A 27,429-nucleotide genomic window follows, 5' to 3' on the forward strand; every position below is an offset into this window, starting at 1 on the left:
TGGTATTTTCTTCCACTCGGCTTGGAGAAAACATAGAAGTTCCTTCACCGATTTTGCAAGGGTAGTGCACCCCTGAATTCGGTGATGCAACTCGTCCCAGAGGTTCTCGATAGGGTTCAGGTCTGGACTCTGGGCAGGCCAGTCCATTCGATGAACTCCATTGGCACCATACCAAGCCTTGGTTAACGCCGAAACATGACAACTGGCATTGTCGTCCTGAAAGTAACAGGGGTCCAACCCGTAAAACTGCCACAACGTAGGAAGCACATTGTCATCCAAAATAGTGCAGTAGGCATCGGAGTTGAGCTTACTATGAATGGGGACCAAGGGTCACAGCCCATACCAGGAGAAACACCCCCAGACCATAATTCCACCTCCGCCGAACATGACTGTTGGCACAATGCACTCTGGCAGGAGACGTTCTCCAGGTAGACGCCAGACCCAGACCCTGCCATCCGAACGGTAAAGGGTGAACCTTGATTCGTCACTCCAAAGAACCCGTTTCCACTGATCTACGGTCCAATTTCGATGTGTTTTGCACCACATTAACCGAGCAGCGCGGTTGGACTTTGTGATCAAAGGCTTATGGGCAGCAGCACGACCATGAAAACCAAGCAGATGTGCTACCTTTAGGATGGTATTCATTGAAACAATACTCCCGGATGCCTGTTGAAACTCCTCGCGGATGAGGGCCATCGGTTGGGTGCGGTTCTTCCGAATTTCTCTGGACAGCACTCGCCGGTCTCTATCTCCCAGTTTCGTTGGTCTGCCGACTCCGGGGCACATTCCGACAATCACCGCTCACCTTCCACTTCTTAATCACATAAGCCACTGTCGATTTTGGGTACTTCAGATCGCTAGATATGTCCCTTAAGGATCGACCACATTTGTGAAATCCGATAATTATACCTTTCTCGAAATCAGAGAGCTCCGAACTGCGAGGCATCTTGCATGCGACTAAAGCCGATGCTCTTTCCTACACGATATATACCGGCGGAGTCCGTGACGTACCTTAGAACCGCAGATATCGTCATTTGCATAGGTGTCCAAATACTTATTGGTAGTCAGAGTAGAAAACGCAGGGAGGCTTCACTGTTGTCACATACCTAATTTTTAGTATCACTTTCATAAATAAGAAATTAAAAATATTTTACCGAACATTTCCTATGATTTTTTCTGTGTTAAGTAATAAAACTACATGAAAATATTAATAACATATTCTTAGGATTTGAAAACTTTTAAAATTTCTTATGTAAAAATTCTTATGTAAAAATTCTTTCGGTATACAATGTGTATCAAAATTATGAATTATGGAATGTCACATGTCACGAAATCGCAAAAGAGTATTCATTAATTGGCCTTTAAATAAAATAAAGTTAAATTCGAATTATTCTAATTTATTTACTAACTGATCCCTGAAGGAAATTTGAAAATGACGTCCAAAATCGAAAATTTTAAAATTAAATTTGTCAACCAATTTTGGTCATATGAGAAATGAAATATTTTCTCATTTTTAATTTTTATTATAGTACAAAAGTTTTTCTAAATATAAGTATCCGAACCGGGGGATCACGTAAAAGTTAATTTCATTTTTACATGATTGATTTCTTTAAATTTAAGAATACCAAACTATGAATATTTGCGCCATTTAAAATACTTTTTTAAATTTCAAGTTTTGTAACAGTCTACTACTAACGGTCACGAAAATAAAGGCAGGATGATGGACACGCACTATATAGTTGTTCAGGACATCTAAATTCAGGTAGCTAAATAAAAGGAACAGCAGCGATATAAAGTAAATATTTCGGAATATTTATAGCGAACTGCATTACTTTTGCATGTACATCACCCAACGGTTTAATACTTTAATACTTCCTTGCTTAACTTGGGTTTTCAACAGCTTTCCAGGAAAAATATTACTAGTAAGCGGATTTCAGTTGGAGGTATTATATTACATATTTAGAGTATTTAGCATAGTCCTTCTGTTCTCAGTATTTCGAGTATATTAATCGCGTGACTGTGTTCGAATTTGAGGTCTTCTTTCTGGAACGAAAGTAAATGACAATAATTTATTTTTCTTTATTTAGTAAATTAGATTGATGCATAAGTAATGTGATCCATTCGCAGAATGGCGAAGGGGTCACTAAAATAGGAAAACAGTTCAATAAAGAAATATTTCAAACTCACAAGACAGAAAGTTTAATCATAGGACCTTTTTACTACACAATACCTGCTATCAGAACTGATTTCTGAAGATAATACATTTTTTTTCTTTTCTTTCATTCTTCCTTTTCCCTTTTTGAAAATCAATGGTCGAACGTTTCTAAAAATAGAAACAGTTCATCTTTAAACACATGCTGTTTCAAATGTATGCTTCTTAAACAGAATGTAATTTTTAAGATCATTTTCATTTAAGTCGTTTAAAAGAAATATTGTGGAAGTGTAATTACAAAACAACGGTTAAAGTGTTATTGCAGCATGATTTTTAAATTGCTAAATAAATGTATTGCAGATGTAGTTCTAAGAAGATTTAGCACAAATTAGCTATGTGCCGTAATTCAGCCCATGGGTATTTGCAAGACCGTAAGGAACATAAATAACTTCTAGTTTTCCAGGTATGGAAATCTTCTTCTGAAATAACGTCAATATCAGGGATAATCTTTTGACAAAGTTTGATGCGGAATGGCAAAATTCACCTACATTGAACTGCAGTAACTTATAAATAACCTATTGCAATCGTTAAATCTCTCTCTCTTTCTCCTTTTCTTTTCTTTTTTTACAATTAATAAATTCCAAGAAAATTTCAAAGTACTATGCTTATTTTAATTTACATAAATTCATCATAATGAATACTTGAATACCACATACCTGAAATTAATACATTGGAAAAAATTAGCAGTTCATTATAAAATATAATATGGCTACTTACCGTTTTCGTAAATAAATATTTCTCGGTGAAATATGTAAAACTAAAACAGTTGATGTGAAAAAATAATCGATATTTCGATCTATTGATTCAAAATTATTTTCCCCTCCATTCTCTGTTAAGGGGGATTTTAATTACGCCATATTCGCTTAAACAGGATTCTAGTGCAACTCAAAAATTACATACTATAGTTTATCATTGAATATGTTAATTACTCATAATTTACATTCTCAGAAAAAAATATAACAGAGATAAAAGAAATCTACCTCTGAAATAAAAGATAAAAAAAGTCTGATGAAACTTAGTATGTAGATGTGTTTAAAAATAAACTTTTAAATCCCTAAGATTTTTATGATCATCATTACTAGCTTTGTGATTTTTCAACGTTGGTTTTATCCCGTGTATGCTTCAAGACTCGAAACAAACTGAATTTAAAATTAGTTCTGATTTTTCCAACAACATTCCACACAATTGCATTACTTTACATTATTGCACAGAGTGAATGATGCACTGAAGTACGTCTATCTTGTGGAATGAACGAGGGGATAAAAGTTTGATTTTTTTTGGGTTCACCAATTAATACTGAATTATACATTTTTACAATAGTTAAATATAATATCTCTACACTGATTAGATAGAGCTCACCATTCTTTTACACTTTTACGAGAAAAATCTCCTACTGATTCATTTTTAGTTGAAAGCAAAATCAAGAGCGAATTTATCCGTATATTCGCTTTACGGGACTATATTCAGTTAAGGGCAAACAAAAGTTGATATAGTAAATGTATTATTATTATTAGAAAAAGAGAGGCTGTGAAAAGTGGTGTTAACATAGAGTTACGCCTTTATGTGTTATTGGTAGTTGTAAAAGAGATATTAATCGAACGAAAAAGCGATAAAAATCACATTAAGGTATACCATTTTATGACAGTTATATGTTATTTAGCACAAAAGGGATACGAATGCTCAAGGTTTCACGATCTGCATAATTTGCACAAAATATGCAAATTATGCAGATCATGAAAGGAAGAATGTCAAAGGTTCATATATTTTTGTTAAATGTAAGGTTATAAGTTTTTAAGTGGCCGGATGAGGTTACTCGGGTCTTAATAACTATTGAGAGAATAGCTTTCAAAGCATGAATGAAAAAGAAACTACAAAAAAAATTATAAGCAAATGTAATTGGTATAAATGGATTTCATAGTAAGCAAAATACAAAGAAAACTGCAAAAGATAAACACTAAAAACAAACCTATTTCTCTTCTTATGAATGTCAGCACTGCAATAGATACTATGCTTAACTATTCTGCTATAATTTGATTATTTAATTATAAAAATGCATTGTAAAGGATTACAGATTTATATTTTTTGTTTATTATGATTTGTTTAATTTTAAGTAAATAAGATTTCCTAAATTTACATAATCATTCAGGAATTTCAAAGAACTGTATAATTTTCCGAAACATTCGCTAGAAATCCTTGGAAAGAAAAAGCTATATAGTTCAGACATCCTACAGTCATTCGTGTGCACTCATTTCAGCTTTTCTCTTTCCATCTCAATGATATTATTAATATCAATTATCGCACCCTCCGTAAAAGTATTTAAATGACTACCAAAGAGAATTTATGCTAAGAATTTTATGCAAATGTCTCAGGATTTTATCACTTATAAATATAATTCTTGTATACGATGTGTAATTCGTTGTTTCGATTTTTTTTATACATTTTGAAAACAAGTTTATTTGTCTTTTTGCTACCTTTTGTACATATAAAGAACATTATACAGCTTTCGAGCTCATTCGGAAGTGATATATATCGTGTATTATTCAGGTCATTGACTGATATAATATGGCAAAACATGTTCGTATGCTAAAATGTTCGTATTCTTTGGATTTCGAATATCTGATGTTTCGACAATGTTCTGATTTGCAACCTGTAGAAAAAGTAAAGGGAAATTGCATCTACATTAACAGTATTATTGGTTATGATAAAAAGGTTCTTTTTTACGGCAAAACAGTCGAGAGATTATCTGCTATAGAAGGGCCCGTTCATGAAGAACTGTGTCGTATTTTCATATGGCCCAGCTCTCAAATGTTTAATCGATTGCATACCCACAGAAGAGGTCAATCAAAAGGCCTTATACAGCCATTCAGCTCAGCTACTGAAACCTCACATTGAACTAACTACAAATATTAACTAACCAAACTCACCAGGCAAGAAGTACGTCCGGTTTGAAGGAAATAAATTACACTGTTCTGCGTTTAAAACCGTTTTATTCTCTGATACGATTCTGGGTATTTTATTTCAGATTTCATGTTGCTAAATCCATTAATGACATTTATCATTCATTATCGCCCTCTAATTTTATTAAAATCAAGTATATATACCAGGGTTGGCCAAACTTCATGTAAGTAAGAGCCGCACGTTTGAATTCAGGAATGTTCGAGAGCCGCATCTAGATTTTCTAAAAGCCACAAGTTTATATTTACATCATTATAGAAGTAGTGGAGGAGGTTTTAAATAGAAAGAAATCCCTGATAAATTTGTAAAAAGAGCCTAAACTAATTAATTACTTCCTTTTGGACACTGAATAGTTTTAGTTTACCATATTTCATACATATATTTTATATGCACGAGCCGCACGAATTGCCTGCGAGGGCCGTATCAGACTCGCGAGCCGCACTTTGGCCACCCTTGATATATACTAATGTTTGCCAAGAAATAACTTTTAAAATCCCCAGCCATTTTATTTACAGTCTTAACAATCAGTTTTTTAACATTCTGTTTTAAATGAATTTAATGTTAAAATGAATGTTTTAATTAAAGCTGAAATAAATAAATCATTTAATTACTTATTAGGTTTTTACATGCTATACTTTCTCAGTATGCGTAATACGAGTAAAGAATTTTTTATGACGAAGTTTTTCCCGGCTCGAATATTCCATTTGCTTAAATACATGCAGCAAATATCAGTAATGCCATAACCTGTAAATTGCCTCAGATAGCCGACTCGTGATTTTCATAGCTTCTATTCTGAAGGAATGATGATCTGTCATTAAGTTTCTACACGTTTGCAGCTACAGGAACAGCAATCAATTAATTTCCACTGAAAAGTAAAAATTATCCTTAAACTTATTTTGGATAAGTCAATGATATAGCGTTTTCTCAGTTGAGTTGATCTGGTGAATTTTCAAACTTACAACGATTTTGTCCTCCTATCTCGAGATACTACGTTATATATATGCCGAGGGGAGTGCCACGATATGGCAAGATTTGTACCACATTTTCCTCTGCATTCCTTCCATGATCATTTCCTATGATAAATGTGTCACACACTAAGGTACAGAAAAATCAATAACTTCGTTTATTTTTATGAAAAAAATCGATGCAGATGATATTGACCCTACAAGTAAAGACTGGGCATATTAAATAATAATCCTATCATAATACATGATATTAACTTCCCAATAAAAAATTCTGACAAATTTGCATTTGCACACGCGTTTATTTATAATGGTATTTGTCTCGAATCCGTTTTCCGACTTAAATGATCAAAACATTGTTATTCAGCTTCTAGGTCTAATCATCATGTTAGCAAACCGAGAAATGTACAAATAACAAACCGAAATTTAAACGCACACTTTTGTTAAAGACTCCCCATAACACACTCATTAATCCTTGACTACTGTGATAATAATAACTTCGTTCACAGTCATTAAAGCTTTCTCATGGCTACTGCATTTTATGATATGTACCTAACGTATTGTAAGACTGAAATTTATAATTATCATATGACAAAACTAATTTCAATAACTTTGCCTTTTCCTAATTACAGATGCCTCTTTCTTATAAAAAGCAAGCAGTATCTCAAAAATGGTAGGTGAAATAATATTTTTAAGATCAATTTTAGAGAAAATTGTGTTTAAAATGCACAGAAGGCTCACCATTTTTATACAGATAGTTTTGTTGGAATTATGATTTAAGTCAAAATATTTCTTTTCATTCTGCCTTACGTTTGTCATTTGTTTCGCCAAAATTGTATTTATACGCAGTTTAAGGAAACCCTTATGAAATTCGGAACTCCTTATGAAATTCTGAAGTCTAGAAAATCTAGGGGACAAAGTTTCACGATGTTTTAGTTCACTTTCTCGCTTGTCCATCAAGATTAAACTGAAGAAGAAAAGAAATCTGGGGAAGGGAAGTAGGGAAAACCCAACAGAGATCAAAATATCTGCAATCCAATGCCATGAAAAAGCAAATAAAAAGCAAAATGAGGTCAGATAAGACGACAAAGTAGTTTTGGCAGAAAATTGCACCCCACAGCTGCTCGTGGCGAGCTTGTGGAACAGGACATGAGAACGCATTCTTTGAAGAAAAAACAAGGAACTAATTCTGTGAGGTTTTCTATTCTACAAAATAAGTAAGGAGGAAAACCAGTAGAAATTCCAGAATCATATTTCAGTAGATCACAAAATTAAAAGGAAAGAAGAGAGCAGGGAAAGCGTTTTCGGGATCAAGGATAAAGAACATATTTCGGTAACGCATAATATATCAAAATAAAGCCTACAACATTTTATACAGGAAACTACTTTTTGTACCACAGGGTCTTAGTTGTTCAAAGCAATATATTCTGAATAGGAAATAGGAAGTGAATTTAGGAGAACGGCCTCATAAAGTATTTTCACCCTCATTTTCACTTGCCTTCGTGGTATATCTGAAAGCACTCTCGACGCGTATTCAGGAGGTCCGGAGTTCGAATTGGGGCAAAGGTATTGCACTTTTTCATGTTCCTGCATCGGTATAACTTAATTACTCTACAAACTTGATTAAAATTTTCCCAGAAAGAAATAGCTATATTAAACAGAGTTTCACTATTAATAACTAATTCAAAATCTTCGACTTTCGTGCTGAATAATGTGCTAGTACATTATAGATTGTACTTGCTTACTTAAAAAACTTATGAAAATTATTTTCTGTCACTGTCATTAATCTATACAGTTATACAAGGTTAACTATTTTTGAGAATCCAGTTGCATCCGTTTGGCTCCAAGAAGCATTTTTGTTTCAAACTTGCAAATGAAAAGGAAATTTTAAGGAGGAAGGGAAAGAGATGAAGCTATATAAGTATTTGTTGATATGCGACAGTCATTATTATGCTTTATTCACAGTTAAATTTAATTTAGACATTGTACTGTCTTCTCTTTGTTACATGTCATCAAGCCAGAAACTTACGCTAATTAGGAGTATGCCAAAGAGGGTTTAAAAGATAGTATGGCTAACTGCAACTCAGGCCTAGCGGTGTGTAAAGCCATCGAGCTACATGGGAGACATAATACCTATATGTATTTGTTGGAGTACATAGTGTTTTCCGTTTGTCGTTTTATGGTTAGTAGGTGACTTTACAATCAGTTGAGAGGAAAAACCCTGCATCTTATTTGAGAGAAACTATTTTGTAATAATTGCATCACCCAAAGCGTAGTTCCAAATTTTTAATGACATCGCCGAGAAATCAATCGACCTTTTGCTTTAGTTCTAGCTCTCGAGACATTCTAGCTTTAGTTCAGTGAAAAAATGAAATATTTTTCGCTGAATTTTTATGCATTTGCGTGTAAGCTAAAATTAGTCAGGGTGATAATTCACCAATAATTTAAGAAATAGCTCTGTGTGAAGAACCATTAGATAGACATATTTTATTAGAGTAATTAAAAATTCAGCTTATCGAAGTTCGAAACTGTCTTCTTTTGTACCCATCAGAAGGGGAGCGACGTGTATCTTTTATAGCTGTAATGCACTTTCAGATTTTGCTTCACATAGGTCCCTGTTTTTCGGGAACAAAATGTTTTTCCTTCAACACAAAAAATAGGTCAGGCTCGAGATCGATAAAGTTTAATTCAAAATTTAAGTATATTTAAGGTGGCTGTTATGCCTGATTTAAAATTTCACTTTGACGTGTTGCTCTTCCAGTACATTTATTTGATATATATGATGTTTAGCGGTAATAGCTAAATACTGAGAGTTAATAATAATCAGACAAATAAAGATGTCAAGCCCTTGTTAATGAGCAAATAAGTGGAAATATGTTTTGTAGTTTTTAAAATTAAATTACGCAAATACTTTTCAGTTAAAAAATAAACTAAAGGAAGCTTGGTTTCTCTACTTTATAGTGGTATCATTTTCACTTATTTTCTTATTGCTTAGCGGTGCATGGAAACATTTCCAGAGAAGTTATTCAACTATTCTAATTTTGAGAAACGTCGCACTTACGAAGCTTATAAAAATATTGTTTGGTAAAAAAATAAATTGTGACATCATTTAAAATTGTGCATTGTTTTCTTCTGTTATTAAAATATTTGCAATGTATCAAATGAAATATACGTTTCATATTATCAGATATAAGATTTTGTAAGGAAAAATTTAATATAACTTAAAAAAGCATTTAATTTTTAATGAAGCCTTATGACAAAATTTAAAAATAATATTAAAAGCTGAAAATAATCGAAACAGTATAATATATAAATATGTTTTGAAATAGTTTTTATAGTTTTTACTAACAACATAAAATATATAAATTGAATTCATTTAATAAAATAAGGATGATTGATTCATGCACAAAACTTTGTTAGTTTTTCAATTTATTATTTTTTTCTTAGTTAGAAAAATAACGTTTTGTTTTCAACAAATACTTAATGAAAATTGAGGATTTAGATTCCTTCTAAACTCATGACAAAATTGTAGAATTTTATTGTAAAAATTGTCTGAGGAATTAGATGAAGCAGTCACACATTAGTTTACTCATTACTCTAACCATATTTTTAATGTTTCCTAACTGATAAACTAAGAAAAGATAATTAAGAACAAGTTGAAAGTAAAGAACCAGGCTTCATTCTTACGTTCGTTTCCTGATACGCATATTTGCTTCAGGTCAGTATGTAAACATACAGTTCTAGCGATGCTAATGTTGGTAAAATTGTTTAATTTTTATGATACGTGCAATTTAGAATGAAAATCATACACAATCGATTATTTTTGATATAACTATATGATAGGATATAACTATATGATAGGATAGTGATAACACGAGGAATTTTTCCAAAGTTCTAGGAGCCTGAGTATAATTTTCTTTATATCATCAACTTTCTTCAATATTATATTGCATTATTTCAACATAATCCCCATTTAATTTATCTCAACGAAAACCTATTTAAGCAGTAGTTAAGGAACCTTTTTAGTGTCTGCTCTGTCACTTCGTATGGCATGGTTAATCTCTCAAATCGAACATCCTGTAAAAATTTTTTTCAATGTGGGAACACAATACTCTTGCAGACATTGAACAGTTTCTGAAGTTTTTACACTTTCTTTTCATTCGTATCTTCTCCGGTTGCAAATGCAATGCTACAAAAATGAACCTGTATTAGTCAAACAGTTAAATCGAACTAAATAGTATTGCTGGGAATAGCTACAGAAACATGTCAAAACTTGCCCATAAGTTTTAGGAATGAGTTCTAGTCCAATTCCTATACCTGTGGAAACTGATCTAATTAAATATCTCTATGACCAGCAAGGAATGATATTCAAATAAAAATAACGCAGAGCAAAAATATTCGAAAGAAGGGCATAGATTTAGAAAACATTTTCGAAAGGTTTCACTTTAAATCTGCAGAAAATATGCACACACACACTCACACATACAAACACATATATATTATCTTGAAAAGAAATTTGCTGTGCAATCCGATAATTTGAAGCTTCTGTGTATCAGTGAAGTTTTGGTCCTTCAACGTAAATATAAGATTAAACAGAAAAAATAAATAACCTTTTGTTAAATTTTATAGAATTCAAAATTTAGCATTTATAATCTTAGATTTACAATAAGAACCAGAAAGAGATCTAACTTACGTATTCAATTTGAGTGGTCTCTGATGAAATAAACTAATAAATGAAATCCTTCTTTTTATATTTTATTTCTGCAACAATATTATTTTAGTGGTAATGTCGTAGCTATATTCACGTAATAGGTACATTACTTTTCTTCTTAAAATTTATTCAGGGTAATGGTTTCATATTTGGAAGTGCTGTAGTAGTTTATTTTTACTTTTTCGAAATTTAATTACGAGGTTTTGATCTTTAGCATAAGCAATAAATTAAATTTTAACATTTTGCGTTTGCGTTAAAGCGTGCATTTATGTATATGTATACAGAACAAATAACTAACATATTTCTTAGATAGAAAATCAAACGATGAAAATATATAGCATAACAGAATAAAGTGATATCAATACTTATAACATTGACAGCGCAAATAATGTTTTTAAGAATGAAATTGGAAAAAAGAGGAAATGAAGGAATAATAATAATACTAATACTACTACTAATAATAATAACAGAAATAATAATATTGTAATTATTACCGCAAATAATTACAGTAATAAGTAAAAATGTAAACACGCAGTACGAAATGCAGTCATTAATAACAATATAACAATAAAGATAACAGGAACTCGATAAAATTCTCAAAAAAAAAAAAAAAAAAAAAAAAAAATCAATTGCAAGCTCTGTTATATATGTTTTAGAGCTTTTCTTTCAAAACGTTTTCTCAGCTTTGAAAAAATGTCTGTCCTTGTCACCACTGACCTCAATGAATTATGCATAAATTTGTTCTTTATAATTGAGGTAACACTACTTGCTGATTGTTTATGCATAAAAATGTAACGTAGGATATACACAACTGCAATATAAAGTGGATTTAGTCCTGTAGATTATTTTTCATAAAAATAAAGTGAAGTATTTTTAACAGCTATCTAAATTTATATAGACTATAAGAAAACAAGTTATTTAAGGCATCTTCAAAATTCGCTACATAATCCAGCATGAAATTACTTGCTTCAACGGCCTTTTTTTTCCGCACACCGAGAAGCCAAGTAAGGCATTATGAACGGAGTTAATAACCCTATATCGTATTTTACGAGCTGTTTACAGTACATAATTGTGTATTTACAAATAATTAATGGCGGGGATCCGGCAACAAAATTGTCTGAGTCGAAACTCGTCTCTGACACGATCGAGTGAGAGGCAGTTTTATTTTATTTTCTCTCAACAAAAGCTTTGTTCGAAGAGGGAAGTGAGTAATTGTTGTGGAGCGTGGGATCGATCAATACAGAAGTGACGCAGGTCTTCGGTGCTTAGTCATTCTCTTCAAAGTAATACGCACTTTCCAGTTCCCAATTAAGGGAACCAATGTGAAAGTATTAATCGACTCTTTCGTTACAGGCAACGCGCCGGGCTGCACTTTTTTCTTCTTTTCCATCGTCTCTGCCGCTTATCATTCTGCTTGAGGGGCAACTGCATTACATCAGATGAAGGGCTTTGGGAAGGGCTGAGACACGACGGGGTAATGCGGCAACGGGCCGAAAGAGTGTGCGGTCTTTTCACATCCGCAATGAGTGATGACATGAGAGCAAACTGCAACTGAACTGTATTTGGGATTCATTCTCTCCAATGTGTTGAACTTCATCAATTAATTTAGTTTCTTCGTTAGAAAATAATTTTAATATTCTCTCTTTTTTTATCAAAATCAGCTTCCATCAGGAGCATTCCTTAGATGATAATTATTGAATTTTGCAATCATAACTGAATTTTATCAAATAACAATAAATAAATGACTTACCAAATGATAATTACTGAATTTTATTCAAATGATATGAAGCCACTGAATGATACGAAGTAAGATGCAGTGACAGAACTGTGCAATATTTGTTTCCCTGAGAGAAGATATACCTCTTTAACGAAGAAAATCGTAAAATATCATTTAATTCCTTTATTTGAGTCAATTATGAAAAATTTCAAATTTCTTATTCAATCATATTTTGGTTGCACAGGATAACAGCAAAAATTCATACTAATAGGAGACACAATCCATCCAGGCAAAAAATAAGAAAAGTAACTTGGTTGCCCATTTTATGTAGCCTAATATATCTTTATTATGACGTAAGATTACTATATTTTATTTTTTCATTAATTGTACAAGGAATGGGCTGTTAGAGCTACGTAATTTGTTTCTGGATTTTGCAATAACACATGCCTACGCCAATCGTGAATATGTCTTACGCTACCACATTACGCGCATAATACTTCGTCTAAACACTTTTGACTGTTACATAACATCAAAAGTCAAGGTGATGATAGAGTGAATTAAATAGGTCTGCTTATAATCCATTTTTTATTTAAACACAGTATTGTATATAAAAATAAACTATTTGATAACAAAAGGTAAACATGATATTGCATAAATATTGAATACGCAATATTATTACAAATATAGCATTACTACACATGATACTAACTGCCCAAAATAACTGAACAAAATGTTTGTCTATGTTATTAATACTAAATATGTTACTTAACAAGCACGGACTTGCTACTGACATGAAGTTATAAAGATATTAATTATAACCATTGATTACTAATCATTATAGAAATTAACTTCTACCAGTTGTAGATTTATTTCATCCGCTATGAAAACTGGTTCATGTAATCGAGGTCTTCTGCAGTTTTTCAAATTCCGTAGGACGTAGTTTCACCTAAGAATAATTTGAATATGATCCAGTTTCCGTCAGACAGTATTTCATGAAGTCATCCCTTCCCTTAGGAAGATAACCTTCGGATATTTTGCTATAATCTAATTGATACCGCAGTTCTATAGAAAATTTAATTTACAAAGATGATAGTAAAATAAATGAATACCCGTACTGGCAGTACCCACCCGCTTTGTTTCTATTTAATTTCTTAATAATGCAATTCTATTTAACTAATCATTTAACTAATCTTAGAACAAACGCCTTCCGGGTCTTTGTCCTTAATATTTTCAAGGAAAGTTGAGCTTTGCATCTCATCGAGTTACTCCTAGCTGGTCAATATTAAACAAGCCATCACTAAACCTCTTTTCCGTAATCTAAATAATCAAACACATCCGATTTACAGGATGTAAGCAGCTGCTTCTACTTTTAGTGACGTATTAAAAAACGGAATCTTATTTCTGATCTATTAAAGTTGCCTTTGCTAGCCAAAATCGTTTCTTCTTGAAATGCTTTTACGTTTTCGGCTATTTTGTTAAATAATTGGTGTGGGAAAGAAATGACTGTGTTTAGAACATTGCGGTTGATTAGGTTTTTAAATCAAAGCATCTAAATATGTTTTCATATCAGCAATTAAGGGTTTCTAATGATATTCGTATGCAGAGTAATAAGTTTTTGATGTTAGAAACGTTTATAAGAGAATCTTCCCGAATTTGGGCCACTAAGTCTCCTCACATAGCAACTAGGTACTTACTTATTCAACATGCTGTGTGACAAGATATGCCAGTTCATGAAAAATGAAGTATTTAATTCATTTGCAAGTAGCATGGCCAATGGTGAGTTCGCAGAATGTTGCCGTTTGAAACCCCGTATGATCGTTATATTTCAAATTACAGTTACTTGAAAACTGAGTAATTAAATTTAATAAAGTAATTTTAATTTTAACTAAATACAATAATCGTAGTTCTTAATATTTTGCACCTCTATTTTAGTTTCTATTTACTCGTATATATGTGATCGATAAAAGTTATAACATATTGAGCTTATGATGTATCCAAATGAAAATTGTTATGCACATTTGCAGTAGAGCTGTAGATAATGGAAGGTATTTGCACTGCTACATATTCTTTGCTTCGATACTGAATTATTTGCTCTTTCTTAAGTTTTGTTCAACATTTTGATTTCTTAGTTTGCAAGGTATTCTTTTCTTGTGAGTTCATCCTCTACTTGAAATCTTGCGTTCACGCAGACAGAATTTCATCTCTGAATTACAAAAATAAGCGACTTCAGATGATTTTCTGCATAAAGCAATTTATTGTATCCGGGTAATTTCTAGATGGCAGTTAACTGTGGGTGAATGTGGTTTGAATTGTGTTCTTTACAGGTGATTTTAGACTTTCTAGCTGGTCAATTATAGCAAGATTCAAACTTTTCTATTACTGTTAAGTAATAACTGCTTTTTTTATTTTTACTTCTGATCAAATTTCATACTTAATTTCAAGCTTTAAATAAAGAATCTTTTGTAAAAACGGCTTGAAGAACTATTTTAACTGAATATAAAACGAAAAGCATCTTGCATAAGCCTACAAGAAAACATCCGCAAACAGATAAAATTCCTAAATCCTAAGCTAATTTAAAAATCTGAGCAACAAAAAACTTCTAAATAGTTGAAATACAAAACTAATTTTTTACTGTAAAAGGTATGTGATAATTTAAAATTGAAATATTCTAAAGCATGCTTGTGAAAGTCATATTTCTATATGTAGGAAGTCATTTAAAGTTTCAAATACAGGTGGAGTAAAATGAATAATTTTCGACATTTCCGATACAGACGTAGAAGGTAATGTAGAAATCGATTCCGTTATTTTGATTCGGTTACCGAAGAAAAATTTTGATGGTATTTTAATAACGAATTTGCGTGCTTAGATGTGTTATCGCTACATAGAGAGATAGAGTGAAAACGAGGTAAAAATATGCGATGCTGTACTTGAGCAAATGCACTAGATATTTTTCTGCCAGTATATTTCATTTTATAATGTTATTTTATACAAAATAGTAAGATGCTTTTTTCCACACAAAAATATTTGATTTTCACTTATTTTCCGATTTCACTACTATAGAAAACATTTCCTAATCTTAAATTCAGCAAACAAAGTCCGTCGTTATTTATTTTTTCTTTAGTGTTGAGAGTTTCATGAGTAGTGATATATTAGTTAAACGATACATCTACTGTTGGTCATAAGACTTAGTCATGGATGTCACAACAATTTTTATGCTATTTTAATTTTACTGGAACTAGTAATAGGATATAAAACATCGTTTCATAACGATGGCCAAGAAACAAAATACAAAAGCATATTGTGGTGAGAAACTGGATCACCCTATCATGATAAGTTAAGAGCCCTAAAAGTTTCGAAGAAAACTTATCAGGTTCTAAGTTTGTACTATAACTTAGAAGCACTTCAGCCCTATTAGACTCCCAGGCTAGGGTTATCTTACTGTCTGTAAATTTACGACCAATTCTAATGACATTTTTAAATAATGTTTTTTTTATTTAAGCTTGAATCTAACAGAAAGTACAACTTGTAATTGCAGTCAAACTTCCCCACTTGCGAGCATTAAATAACATAAATAGCGAATTTAAAATTTAAACGGGATTCGTAACATGGCTAACGCACACATTAGCCTAAATCGTTGGTTCAAAATGGCACTATTTGGCTTCGGCTAGCAAAATGGCTAATGCCGGAATAGTAATGTAAAGAACTTGACGACAGGAAGTAAAGGGGCGAGACAATTGCTTATTGATTATATACTGTATAACATCTCGAAAAAAGGTATTTATTTTGCTAAACGGTTGGACAGATAACCTCAGCAGAAAAATGTTGCTTTTTCGAGAAAACGCTATAGCACTAAAGTCTCACATTTCTCAGTCTACGATTCACTAATGCAAATTTCAGCTTCTTCATCGGCCACATCAAGCATGGACCCAAATGACTCAATTTTTGTTTAAAAATTGTAAAACATTGTATAGAGTTTTATTTCAAAATATGTTTTTGTTCTATACTTTTTCGGCAAACTTCATAAGAATGAAAATTAGCTTGATGTATAAATAAGAATCAAATTTCAGAGTTTACCAGTAAGCAACTGAATTGACTGTTTCCTTGCAGTTCTGCTGTTTGCATTAGCCTGCCGGCAAAAATTGTTTGCTTTTATCTACATTTTCAGTTTGATAGAGGGAGATAAAATGATAAGATATGCTTTGTTCATACTGTGAATAAAACTCTCAGTTTTCTTGAATTCTGATTTAGAAGCTTGTTGCTGTAACCGGGAGTTCATGGAAATTCAGTTTGCTATAATTTTAGTTTATGCAACCATCAAGTCGATACTCTCAGAAATATTTTCTTTTCACCTTACTTTGGTTGTGATACCTTTAGTAAAGTAATCAGATGGTACATGGGTCAAAATTCGCCTGACAGGCCTTTTTGCTGTGATTAATTACTTATTTTATACTCTAAAATTAATAGCTTAGTTATACAACTGAAGCAGTACATGTGCAGTTTATGTTAAGCGATGATAAGGATTTGAAGTATAACGTCAAGGAATGGTTTGCAGGCTGAAAAAAACAATTTTTTCTACTGGAATCTGGCTCATACCAGATAGGAATTTTAAGTACATTGAAATCAAGGGGAAATATGTTAGAAACTTGAAGAAATGCTTTTTCGTTTTTATCTTGTACAAACGTGCTAGGCTTAAAATTTATTGAACGTCTCTTGTATAACTTAAATGCAATGTTTAAGTAAAGTGCCTCAAATTCCTAAAAGTTATTCTAGTGGACTATGTTTGGTTCAACAAGTAGTTATTCAAGCTTCGTCAACTTAATGGTGATATTTCTGTAAAACGCTCATAGATGTTACAAAAATTTGTTAAGCGATTTTCATGTTATCGCAGCTAAGAGTTAGCACTTTAGGCTACTTCTCGTTTTTGTCACATTTGTGTTTATTCGAAAAATTTGCAGCGACTTTCATTTATGAGTTTTTTACATCTCGTTTAAATGAGGAACTTGGTATGCATTTAAAAATATCCACTTGAATCCGATTTGTAAACTATTTCATTATAACTCTGAAGAATAATACCACTCTTTCTAATAAACTAGCTTTTATAATTTTTTAAAGGGTCACGCAGCTATTTCAGTTACACCCGTTTGCTTGTCTAATTAATTTTGGGAAAGCCCATCAGATATATCTGCCTAACGGAAGCAAATTTTGGGGAGACCTGTATAAGGGAAATTACCTTCTCACGTTACATAAAGAGAATCCCGAAAACGCGCTCACAGTTAGTCCACCAGACGAGACTCAAATATAAGTCGGATGAATGACCTATCTGTCCTGCTACTAACAGGCTCCATTTCAGTTCAGAAAAACGAGTGAATAATTTAATATTGCGCTTAGCAAGTTGCGTCGAAAACCCGATTATAATTTTGTCTGCATGCTTTAGGTGACATTTAGTGGTATGGCGATCGCCTGTTTATTTTGCTTTCTTGGTTGGCTCAGCGCGAGACTTAGTGAGAGTTATTTAGATTAGTCTGCCTTGAAATAATTCAAGGCAAAGACCCATAGAGCGTCAGTTGTCGTAAGGCAAGCTTAATGAGATTACGCTATTCAAAATTGAATGGGAAGAAAGCAGACATATATTGTCTACTCATATATTAATTTTGTTTATTATTGTTTCGTAAAAAGTAAAGTTTCTATGAAATTATGAGCTTAGTTTGAAAAGAAATTGATTCTCTTCAGTCTGCAATTTCTGTACCTTAATTTAATTAATATATCTATATTTATATAGAACTGGTAATATTTAATTGTTTATATATATATATGTAATTGAAATAATATATAATTATATCTGCCGAATATAAATATGGTGGTAAAATTCAATTATCAAAACATAGGATGGCATTTATGAACGTAAACCCACATTTAAATCTCGAACACTTTTTAATAAATAGCTGAAATTTTCCGATTGACATTCCAAAGGGAATGGTCGAATCCATCTGTCATTTAACTCTTTCAACTGTGAGAAAACTACCGAGGATGCAAAACGTATTGTAGACCAATAATGCATCCGACCAATAATACTATACAAAGCTATAGGAATAAAAAAGAAACCAAGATGAAACCGCAATTGTTATCAAACACATTCAAAACATGGAGGAAAAAACTTAAGCTGTGACAAATATTCAAAATTTTAAAACATCTTTGTATAAAATGCCTTGGCAGGAGGCAAAACAGCTGTTAGAGCATCGAATGATATAAACATCTTAGGGATATGCAATTTATGCGTATTACGGTCATATAATTCTTTAAATTTCGACAGAGTTATATTAATTTGAGTATTTTAATTGTAAAGGAAAGAATAAAATATAAATTTTGTATTTATTTGCCTTCATACGGCTTTGGATATAGATTTAAATTTTATTTCTCTTCATCCTTTCTGGATTATGAGTACACCTTTTTTACATCATTTGTGTTTTTTGTACTGGACATTAGAATCTTTAAAATATAATTTTCATATATTTAAATAGTTTTAATATAAAATAATAACAGAAGAATCCAACTTTCTGTTGATCATCCAGAAATTTACACTAGTTGTCTAAGAAAATATTTTTATCACTTTATAATTATAACTTAGTTTCACAATAATCAATGACATGGGCTGGTTTTTAGTTACTTATTTCACATCAGCCTCATTGCTGTTTTGGTGTCAAAACTACAGCACGTCGAAATAAAAATATAACTTTAAAAGTAGTTAACTAAATATCTAAGTGATTTAATTGGGAATTACCGATAAATAATATGCAGATTCTTCATTATTTAATTTCTTTAAATATAATACAGGGCTGTAATATTTGATGGCAACATTTCGAGAAGTGAACCGATATTTAAAGTTTTCAACACAAAATGCCAAAACAAAATTAATTTCCCTTTTGGGGTAACGCCCTTTGGGCTAAAAAAAAAAAAAAACCTTTGCAGTTAATTGATCTTTAAAAAATAAAAATCTTATATGTTTTGATTTCATTTTGTAAATTTATAAGGTATTTCTCCCGCCTTCTGGGCATGCCTTCGTAGTGTAGTGGTCAGCACGATCGACGCGAATTCGCGAGGTCCGTGGTTCGAGTCCCGGCGAGGGCATTGCTAAAAAAAACCTAATGTCTCTGTAGTGACACCCGAACTAGAAGGTGTTGAATGATGATTTTTCACCACCAGGATTTGGCGATTGTGTCTCCTAAAACCCCAGTCGCCCTTAAAAAGGAGGAATATATAAGGTATATCTCCCGCCTTCTTAGCATGCCTTCGTGGTGTACTGGTCAGCACGCTCGACGCGTATTCGAGAGGTCCGTGGTTGGACTCCCGGCGAGAGCATTGCCCATTTTTTATCGTTTCTGCTTCAAAAATACCTAATGTCTCTACAAATTGTCTTATAAATGTTTGACTTTAAAGTATTGTACTTATAAATTTGATTCATACAAAGTAAATACTTGCTACAAATGTAGTGAAATACGCGTTTCATGGCACTTTATAATATTTTGTACTGTTTGCACTTCTTTTATCATAGTTATTTTTATGTATACTTCTTAGCATTCAAGAGCACCTTTCTGCATGCGTAAAAACGTGATTTTCTTTGTCGTAATATAGGTAGATTAGACTTCGTGGATGAATTTATAAGAAAAATTCTTATTTATCAGCTAATAAGTTTGGTACTCTCGCTTATGTGTTTTACTATATTAATCATAATTTAACTGACTTTAAGTATTTTTAGATATTAAGATAGTTTATAACCAAGCATTTCAGAAGTCGGTGGCAATATCTCATTAATATTTTTTGGAGAGTATCTTTTTGTCAGTAGATAAATCAAAAACTTAAATTTAGTTACATTTTAAATCTAAAAATAAATTGAGTACCAAGTAGAAGTTTAAAAGTCACGGGCTAAATATCTAAATAATCACTAGTTTAATTAATTTACATTTTACTGCTAGCATTTCGAACTAGTTACATGCGCTCTAAATATTAATAAAGTGTTAAAAAGTAATTATAATTCTCCTTTCAGCAGTTATTTATGTTGGGCATATTATTCATATATGTGAGAAGTTGCTGGATATATGTATGGTCAACTCCAGGGTATTATCCTTTTTTCTGATGTCCGTTAGTTAACGCTTGTTAAAATGAGAAACGCAGGTTAACATATCATTAGGACGGAAGTCATAATATGCTATATATATAAACGTTCATTTATGAAATAAATTGTGTAGATTTAGTTTTGAATAAACCGTTTCTTCCCACCATTTATTACACATATATCTTTTATTTATTTAAAAAATTTTTTTTCATTACATAAGTAGATGTTTAGAATTTTGTTTCTTACAGTTTTGCTTCAGATAAAAACTATATATGCTTATTTTTAGTCCAAAGGGGCTTTGTTCCTGAAGAACTATTGTTTTCGTTTTGCGATTTTGCGTTGAATCACTATAAACGGTGAAACACTTTTCGAACTGTTGCCACCAAATGTTAGAGCCCTGCATTATATTTGAAGAAATTTAATGATGAAAAATCTGCATAAATGTATGTAAATTTCTCGCTTTGTGATAAAACAACGTTACACAGAGCTATCGAATTTTGAATGACGTAATCCTCCTACGAATATAGGCATGTGAAAGACCAAATTTGAAATCTGGAATTTGTTTTATTGTCCATTTATATTTTGTAATTTTTGAGTAATAAACTCAACGGTTTAAAAGCGAGCAACGGCAACACTCTACGGGGAAAAAACCTTTCTATCTCCAGCGCGCGAAACTGTGTATCGGAAATTCTAAAAATATGCTCATTTTAAAATTATTTTGCGACACTGCTATTGAACTGAATTTTATGGTTTAAGTGCAAAGAACATGATATTTAATAAATAAAGAAAACGCAGAAAACGTTAAAAAACGCCCCTTTGGACGTACTTTAAAATATGAAACCTTTCAGGTTTTTATTTTTTTGTTATGCATGTCCTCTCACCTCTGTTTCATTATTCCTTTATGCATTCTAAAGAAAACTCGTAACATTATGGTGTAAAATATATTTCGAAGGTATGTCTACAGAGTTTGGAAGCACCTGCAAAAACTAGCACGGTTTTCTTTAAAATGTTTTTTGTAAAATATAATATTTCACAAATGAAAAATGAAGCTTAAATTTGAATAGTTTCAAAGATACATTTGAGTTCTAATATCTTGCAGTAGATGTATAAATTTAGTAAAAGACGGTAAGAGAGGACGGACTGAAAACATATAGATTTCTCTTCTTCTACACAAATGCTAAGATTTTTGAGACGCTGTCTATTATACATGCTTGACAAGAACTAAGAGAACTTGCCAATCATGTCTATGTTTAGGAAAAGTATTGAACTAAAGCTACTAATTATGCCACTGAAGAATTATGCAAATATTTAGAGTCGTATACGTAATCATAAACATGGGTGTTTGAGGAGCAGTGATTATATGTAGGGGGTGATTTAGGCGATTTGTGTGCTCATACGCTTCAGGATATTTGCCGTGTGTCTCGCAAGAGTTGAGTAAAATTTATAAAGTATCAAGTCAAATGAGTAGCCACGAACACATGTATGACAGAACGAGATGAAGAATTTTCGGCAGATTGGAGGCAGGCCAGTCGCAAGCGCAGTTGTCTACAGAGCTTCATATAAGGCCCCCAGTGTCGTTTTGAAAAAATTTTGAAAACAGATTCAAGATACTGGATCCATAACGAGAAGACTTAAATCAGGTCAGGCAAGATTCACAACGACGAATGAGGTTCGTTATTTGGCACTTTCAGTGTGGCGACACAGGACTGCTACAGTTTCACAATTCTAAGTGAGCTCTATGCAGCCACTGAACCCGAGTTTCACGTTTTGAAGTTCACAGAAGGCTTTACGAGGTTGTATGCCAGAAGACCCGCTATTTGCGTTCAGCTTATTCTGTCAGACAAGAAAGAATGTATACATGGTGAAGACAGTATAGATGAGAGTCGAAATTTAGCCTGGGCACTGATGTTCCTCGGACTTATATCTGGAGAGAGCCTGGAATACGATACCATCCCTTCCTCATCACGGAAAAAGATTATTACCGTGATGGAGGTATAACGGTTTGGTAGCGCATTATGATGGACAGCCGCACACCCTTGCATGTGTTTGACAAAGGCTTCGTGACTGCTATGAGTTACAGAAAAGAGATCTTAGAGCCCTATATTCTACTTTTCAGGGGCACAGTTAGTCCTGGTTTCCTGTTAATAGACGACAACACTAGTCCACATAAATCTCAGCTGGTTGACGATTAACTGAAAAGTGAAGATATTCGCCGCATGCTTTGGACAGTCAGAACTCCTGACTTGAACCCTATAGAGCATGTCTGGGACTCTCTTGCATGGGAAGGTAATTTCATCTCTCCATGACTTTTTGAGAACCATCTAGAAGTTGAAAACTGCCTTGCTGCTGGAGTAGTATCGAATGCTCGAAGACTTCTTAACTGCTTCCTGTCCAGTATCCGTCACCCTGAGTTACCTCTCTGGTTGTGAGAGGGGATCATTCTTCATATTGGGCGTATTTTCCGTTCGACATCAACGTGGATTTTGGACATGAACTTTATTGATAAGCATATATACATAAAATAACGTTTAAATGATTCTTTCTCTGTTATAAATGCATATTCATACCAAATTTCATTAAAATCTGTCTACTAGTTTTTCAGAAATTCGACATAATGTGAAAATTATCTTTCGAGTAATTTTGAGCCACATTGTAATATTAATACAGATTAACAGAAATGAAATTCGTTAAAGGAATTAAATTTTCCCGTCCAGTACTAGATCATTATTTCAAGAAATATTTTGTGTAAATTTATTTACTTATTTTATTTGAGAATGCCAAATATTATAAGCAATTATAGAGCAGACAATTTATGTTCAATAATTGTCTGAAGTAAATTCACAGCGAACATGCTTAACTCTAAAATCTAAGGTTTAAATCGGAAATAAAAAAAAATCCTGAAAGGTTCAAGAAGTTTTATATTTTATTAATAGTTAACTTAGAGAATTAAAATTATTAAGCATTTAATCGTTGTTTGATTTTGTTGTGGCAAAGGAAAAAAAGGGAAGCAAAGATATATCGCTGAAACGTGTACGGTTACTGGGTTAATTACATATTCGATAATTTAAGTGAACGAGAAAATAGCAAGTGCAGCTTAACGTAGACTAAGTGTGGCTGCTTTGATTACATACTATTTTCTATATTGATTTTGATTATGCTATTCAGTTCTAGTTAATTGTCTCCAGGGTTTTGCATAGCTTCTTCTTTTTTGCTGTTAATTTATTTTGGTTTTCTTCGCTTATTTGAAATGCTTTTGTAACTAGTAACTTGTTCTATAACTTACAAAACCTGAAAAAGAAATAGAGTGGAGAAAAATATATTAACTATATGTCAGATTTTGTAGTTCACCTTAGCAGTGATTTCTATTAGTAATTATTTACTAATTATAATTTTAGCATTTTAACAACCTTTCTTCATATTTCTTGATAGCACAGTTTTAAATCAAGAAAAATGGAGAAAGCGCAGGAAATTTTTCTTTAATTCGTTATTGTGTTCTCTTAATTAAGCCAAACTTGCATACGTGAATTAGTAATCATGCTGATATAATTACTTAATAAAAGACAAAAAGTAAGCGAACATATTTGATATTTAAATTAGTTCAGTAATTACATATCTATCAGTCATTGGCTAATTTTTCTTTCCTTCAAATAACACTAAAATTAAGTTAAGCTAAAGAATAACGAATAATCTATTAATTTAGAAGTCAAACAACAAAAGTCCGCTTTATATTTGCAAATTTTCACAGGACTAGTTTCGATAGACTGAACCATCACCCTCAGCTGCCAAAGCGCAAATGGATTTGTATTATTGTAGATTCAATACGTTTAATTTCATTTACTGTAGGAATAACAGCAAGAGATCCGGATAGTTGGAATTCCGGACAACTGGAATTTCACGGCATGCATTTAATTCCCAATTTGTCAGAAACAAAAAAATATTCACTCTTGTTAAAAAAAGAGCTTATTTCATATCTCATTCATTTCATGTCTGCGTGCAAAAAACGTTTTTTCAGGAAAAAAACATCGGTAACCGAGTCGTTAAGACCGCTGAATGCTACTAGTATGATCCGGGTTTGAATCCTCACGAATGGGTTAGCTGAATAGTTACTTTTTGGGAATTATCTTGTGTGTAATATGAATATGAGCCAGGTTTCTTTAGAAAGTCCCCTTCACGAAAACGTATCTCTTGCTAGCTCTCATAGGTTCTGCAATATTGAAATAACCTAACCTTAAAGAAAACTCCAACACAAATAGGAATTCAAGAAACTCAACATTTCTTGCTATTAATACCAAATAACTGAGTGTCTAGTTCATACCAAACAACTGCGTCTTTAGGAAAAGGAAATAGCCACCTTAAGAACAGAAGAACCTCGATTAGTCCATATAATTGCGATAATAATCACTTTGAATAATCTAAAGCTCGGTTACTAAAGGCTAAATTTTAAATTATAGAGTCATTACGTTATTCTGAAGCAGGAGACGTGAAAAATGAGCAATGCCGTCAACGGTACGAACTCTGTACCTCTAAGATACGCGTCGAGTATTCTTCCAATTACGCCTCGAAGGCATGAAATGGCCTTTCCAAATGATGTAGAGGAAAAATATCTTATCATGCGATTATTGATTAATGTACTTAAATTTGTTTGAGTGTATGGAAATCGTTCTCTAAACTTCTAACATTACAAATAAACAAAGAAATAAAAAGATCTTAATGAATAAGTTTGAATTACACCTTAAAATTGTGTGGAAAGGAAAGCGCGGGAAAAAATATGCTATTTCATCTCTTTCGTGCTAAGTAAACATTTTAATTTAACACTCGTATAAATGTGTTTTGTGGAATTTTGTACATTTAAGAGAATAAATACACATTTCTGCAAATGTTTTGGCATGAGATACTTTACAGCTACTACTACTACATTTTACCACAATATTTTGTATGAAATTAATTTAGAATAACGAAATTTTGTCGCCAAGTTATTTTCTGCAACCATATTTAGTAGCATGGTGTTCTCGAATATTAGTGTTTTTCCCTGGCTGGCCTTGCAACGGTAATGATTTCTAAGACGTTGATTTCTATTCGTGTTTTTATTTATTTCGAGATATTCGGTAGGCATTCAGGCTTTCTTGCGTGTCCGCCAACCACTAATAAGCACTCCATACCAATAAAAGAGACTTAAGTTCATATAAGTTCATATATTATAAAATATATCCTTATGTTTTTTAAAAGAAATATGATATTATGTTAGAACTAAAATATTTCGATTATTATTTTTAGAGAAATCATAAGAACTTTTTAAATACAGTCCTGTATTTAAGTGTTTAGAGAAGACAATTTAATGTGATATAATTTTAATTTGTCACAGGAAAAGCAAATCTTATACATTTAGTACCAGACGTGATAGACATATATTTGCCTTATTTCATTCGAGTATTTTTAAAAAAATGAAACAGCACATTATAGTCTTTTTACTGCCACTAAAGGAATTGGAAATCATATCGTATTATACGGTTATAATGCAGTAATAACAGTTTGGAGAAGTAGGAAAAATTCGGAAAATTTAAGAAATTTGGGCCTTTCATTTTGGGAAGGGGAAACCTAAAATGGAGCTCCCTCGGCTTTTCAGTACATTATTTCAGAATTAATGACATACATAGAGAGATTCATGTAAGTACATAAAGCAGAAGTGTAAAAGACTGCCACACATTTATGGATGCGACTGATCAATATTTCTTCACTTCAAAATATCGACAACAAAGTTACTTTTATTCTTCAGGTTCTTAGACTTAAGCGCAGAAGAAAGGATACTCGGATAGAAAAAACTTCAACAGAAAGTATTCGCAACAGCTAATTATTTTAAAATTAATAAATGCGTAACTTAACGGTTTTTGAACTTCAGTATTTCCTCATATTTTCTTATATTCAACACCCACCAGCGGCCGAGAGGTAAAATCGCTGAACACTAGTACTTCGGTTCGAGGTTCGAATCCCGCGAACGTGCTGGCTGCATGGGTGTTTTCATCGTTTTCCCCATGTGTAACGTGTATACGAGCCAGTTCCCCTTAGAAAGTCCTCCACGAAGGCATCTCTCCCCTTAGGCAGATAGCCCTAGTGTGCTTTGCCGTATTCTCAATACACCACCCCACCAATACACACCTTATATTCAACAGGTTATAAGGTTATTTTCCTTTCTGCATGCCTTCGTGGTGGAAGCATAGTCTACGCGTATTCGAGAGGTCGAATTCGAGTCCTAGAAAGGGCAGTGCCCATTTTTCATGTCTCCTGCTCCAAAATAACATAATGATTCTACAAGGTGTGTTTTGACATTGAAATAACATAATTATACTATAAAGTAAAGAATTAGGTGGCCCCCTCGCTTCTTCATAACATAACATCATATAAAGTAAAGATAAATTTAACAATAAATTGACTTGGTTTTGCAGAAAAAATTTATGTATTTAGTGGGGGTGGAGCTCTAATACAGGAAACGACGCAAAAACAATCATTTTCGAACAAATGTGTTCCTGAGAAGATTATGAAGAATAAACATTAATATGACGAATAAGATAAGGCCAGAAATAAGAAATTTTTTGTTAGTAGCATGATAAGATTTGGCATGGTAAGAAGGTGTCCGCCGATAACATCGCGGCAAAAACATCGCGGACGAAAACGTCGCGGAGAAAACAACGCAAGGCGAAAACGTCGTGCTACAAAACATCGTGGGAGAAAACATCGCAAAGAGAAAACATCTCAGTTTTAAAACAT

At 32.5% G+C, this 27,429-nt stretch overlaps 1 long non-coding RNA gene and 1 other non-coding gene across 2 annotated transcripts in view; one reads left to right on the forward strand and one right to left on the reverse strand.

Moving 5' to 3' along the window:
* Nucleotides 1-2,128: 2,128 nt before the first annotated feature.
* Nucleotides 2,129-27,429, reverse strand: part of LOC118182257 (uncharacterized) — a 105,632-nt gene continuing 80,331 nt past the window's right edge. The window contains exon 5 of the long non-coding RNA XR_015039208.1: nucleotides 2,129-2,323. This is a non-coding gene — a long non-coding RNA (uncharacterized LOC118182257). The remainder of the gene's footprint in view (nucleotides 2,324-27,429) is intronic.
* Nucleotides 19,610-19,682, forward strand: TRNAS-CGA (transfer RNA serine (anticodon CGA)). The gene has a single exon. It is a non-coding gene; the product is annotated as a tRNA-Ser (tRNA).

Source organism: Stegodyphus dumicola, chromosome X2, assembly GCF_044657685.1.
Source record: "Stegodyphus dumicola isolate Sdum_Otavi_A_Nest chromosome X2, ASM4465768v1".
Taxonomy (NCBI): Eukaryota; Metazoa; Arthropoda; class Arachnida; order Araneae; family Eresidae; genus Stegodyphus; species Stegodyphus dumicola.